This window comes from Dreissena polymorpha, chromosome 10 (genome assembly GCF_020536995.1).
Source record: "Dreissena polymorpha isolate Duluth1 chromosome 10, UMN_Dpol_1.0, whole genome shotgun sequence".
Classification (NCBI taxonomy): domain Eukaryota; kingdom Metazoa; phylum Mollusca; class Bivalvia; order Myida; family Dreissenidae; genus Dreissena; species Dreissena polymorpha.
Window position 1 is genome coordinate 54599911 of NC_068364.1, and position 3949 is coordinate 54603859.

Genomic DNA, 3949 nt, shown 5'->3' on the forward strand with positions numbered 1-3949 from the left:
GTTTGTTTATTCGTTCGTGCGTTTGGTTTCTTCAATTTCTTCAATTAACCCTTCTTCTTGCGTAAGTTGCGCTCTGGTGAACGTGTGAACTGAATCTTCACTTGTTCATACATGAATGTCCATCTGAAAGACAATGTTCAAAGAATATCATTTTTTAAGAAATATTAAAAATCATAATTCGATTTGTTTTTCATAGCGTCTTTCATTTATCGTTGACAACTATTAAAGCTTTAGCATTATAAGCAAATGCATTTGAGTATGGTGGTTCCTCGACTGAGTGCTCGGTCTCGTTTAAGCATTGGTTATCGGGACATTAAGAAAGATTTGCATTTAGATTCATAGTTAAAACAGAGTGTTTACATTAAGTGCATAAGAACGAAAATGATATTTTCAGCCGATTGACACCAATTATGCCAGGGGTGTGATTGAGGTTACGTCCGAGAAAAGGACAAATCTTTCGAACGGCGGAAATAACCTCGTAAAACAGACACATAACTAAGTTGAGGTTTACAACAAGATTTTTTTACCTCATATTTACATACTACGGATTCACATTAAACAGTTTTCATAAAAGTGAATTCGGTAATTGAGACATTTTGCTTTCGCCCCTGTAAACTACGCTGACAAACTATGTATTTCACGATATGGTCAGTAACAGTTTTCCATTAACTATAATTCCCACGAGATCCGTAGTCGTTCGTTATTTTGATTAGTTTCAATATCTTCATTCTCAACGGTATCTTTATAAAACAAGAGCACCGCATAACGGGTGCCAACGCTCGGCTGCGGGTGCAGTTTTGAATAAATAAAAGCTTGTCAGAATATTTTTTTATATGTCACAGTGGCCTTAACCTTTGACCTAGTGACCCAAAAATGGGTGTGGCGTGTAAAACTTTTCAAAGTGCAGCTTCATATGAAGTTTCAAAGTTGTAGGTGAAAGCACTTTGATTTTAGAGCCAATGTATAGAACCTTAACAAAATGTTAAGGCTTTATCACGACGACGGCGGACGGTGGACGGCGGACGACGAGCTGACAATGACAATACCTCGGGTTTTCTCCGAAAAAAGCCGAGCTAAAATCTATAATACTATAAATATATAAAAGGTATACAACTTTTAAAACTCCTGCATCACACCATGGTTTAAACAATTGCACAAAAATCGCTTCCAAAACAAATAAATATACAAATTAAACTGTATTACAACAGCCAAGACATTTGTCAGAAAATCATACACATGACAATAAAGTACGTGCTTTTCATTGAATAAAGAGAAAGTTAGGTCCAAATTCTCGGCTCAGACATCCTTACATCGACACATATGTGTAATTCTAAAAACTGACAATTCTATAAGTAATTTTCGTATTCCTTTGTTATTTAAGTAACATAAATATTAAAATCTACGAAATTTTTGCGAAATATTTCGTAACATAATCTAACACATCAAACGTCACTGTTCAACGCTGGATGTGGTATGGTAACACCATTTAACGAGATACAAAATGCTCAAAATGTTTTTGTCAATATCTTGTAAATCTGCAAATCAGACAGATGATGGTAAAACCGGTCATATAGCTGCAATGAAAATAAAGTACAAAATATAGGTTACATAATAAAGGCATTTACACAATAAGAAAGAAACGTTACTCACTCTGCTCTCGGATTATCAATCAATGCGTCCACCGAAAGGATACTTTCAAAAAGTTTTCTGTTGTGTTTGTTTACCGATTTTAGACGGACTTGAACGTCTCTCGCAGAGTTCATCAAATCCCACTGCTCATCTTTTGTGATTTTTTCTCGATTTTCGGACAGTTTCAGTTGTTGCTTGGCGTTCAAATACTGATAAAAAAACAACCATAAACCGCATCAAAAATAATTAATACTAATACGTGTAATAAATAGTATATGATGATGAGAATAACGGGCTCGTTCTTAATGACATAATAATTATTTTATATCAAATAACTAAGTTGATATCTATTTATGTAAGCTTATTTGCATCAAAACGCCTATACTTATTTAGCCACTTTAGAATCCATTTCCTGGAAAGGACCAGTACTTCAAGTGTGGTCTAAAGAACGCTTTCACATTGTGAATGGAATCAGGGACCCTCCCTTCCGAATAGCCGACGCAAGATATTATCCAGATCACCACAGCGACCAATCAACAACGCCAACAAATGAATGAAATTGCAAACTGTGCCGAAGTCGATGCTGTATATACGTCTTATAGTATATGAACTAAATACTTCGCAAAGGAATTGTATGGGAATTATGGGGGAAAAATTGATATGAGTATGTATTTGATACGGAGCATGAATTGAAACCAACACATTTCGAATATTTTTATTGACAACGAACATTTTTCCATACCTTTTGCTCCATTTCATTCAAACGTTGAGTTGTCACTGAAAGTTGTGATTTAACATCTGATAATTCCTGCGATGCCTGCTTGTACTCCTTGAGAGCTTCGTCAATCTGCAATAATATAATTATAATTTATCGTATATGAATTAATATGTAATATATTCATGTAGGTAGTATACGCGCCAATCTATTTTATTATATTTTAACATCGCAAACGTCATCTTTACAATTACCGTAAGTAAAACATGCTAAATATCTTCCGATAAAACCAGGCATACGGCTGAAGTTGATTAGTGCACCTCATTCGATATATTGTGTCATGATTTTGAATTATGTTGATCATGTCTTATATTTATAAGGAAAATATCTCACTGCGCAACAAACACAAGATTACTGCCGGCCATTACCATTTCTATTATGTTCCAAGCTTTTAGCCATATTTTACATGCAAAATTAAAGGATCATAGTTTAATCTGTTAGGTCTAACAAAGTCCTATGACTTTGAAATTTTTTATTCAGCAACGAAAACAACCATTCGTTTTGTTTTGCAGGGGAACTGCACTAAGTGAAAAATACTCCTTTGTTTGTTAGCAAATGAATAACCTTACTTACCGCATTCTCTCTATATATAAACTTAGTAAGCAGCGGAGCTACAATTGAATTTTATTTAAGGGTACATATTTTAATTGCATATGCTACTTTTACCCGTGTCTCACACAGTCATTTCACATTTGCCAGTTCAATTTTGTTAATAGCCATGTACTCGCGTCTGATATTTTGAACGACCTCGATGTAAAGCTGTTTCCTCACACGTTCAGTCGCCTCGCATTCAATCAACAAACTTCCCAGCATTTCCTGAAGTGGAATATATTTCTTGGTTGGCTTGTTTTTGGAGTCTGTGTAAAACCTTTAATATTAAAATATGTTGATTAATATAACAACTTAAAATTAAGGCGTTCTGATCTACATTTGCATAAATATTAATACATGAATGTGACCTTTATTCTTGTATGATAGTAATAAATAATAAAACAATCCAAGTTGCATGCCTTATCATGTATGGACTGCAGAGCGGCGAGAAATGATACGCAACTCGCAAAATCTTAAGTAAATGTATATTAAATGGTATTCAAGGGCCGGAAAAAAACAGTTACTTGTTTATTCCCGTTAATACGAAAGGGAAAGCATTTGTGGACAGAATTACCTTTCTGCACTTAAAAGTTATGGAATCCGCATCAAATAGGTCCTCTTCCCGTTCATCAATGCTTCTCTGCAGGTCCTTTGAAATATAAACTTTCAGACTAAATGATGTATCAATAAATGGCTATACATGCATAATGTATACATGCACAACCATGTTTTATGTGATAAGAAAATATTAAAATAAAATGAAAACAAATAAATTAGATTTTCCACTTACATTTATAATCTGGATATTCTGTTGCCGAAATTCACTGACTGTCTTTTTCAGAAAATTTATTTCGCTGCTCCTTTGAAGCAATTCTGTTGTTTTCATTTTTATTGTGTCATATAGTTGCCAATTCGTAATTTCTAGATCCCTTATTCTAAATGTATAAGACATAA

At 34.0% G+C, this 3949-nt stretch overlaps 1 long non-coding RNA gene across 1 annotated transcript; it reads right to left on the reverse strand.

Moving 5' to 3' along the window:
• Nucleotides 1-2395: 2395 nt before the first annotated feature.
• Nucleotides 2396-3634, reverse strand: LOC127847618 (uncharacterized). The gene is made up of 3 exons (XR_008034079.1): nucleotides 3570-3634; nucleotides 3071-3220; nucleotides 2396-2476 (listed from the first exon to the last, which is right to left on the reverse strand). It is a non-coding gene; the product is annotated as an uncharacterized LOC127847618 (long non-coding RNA).
• Nucleotides 3635-3949: the final 315 nt, after the last annotated feature.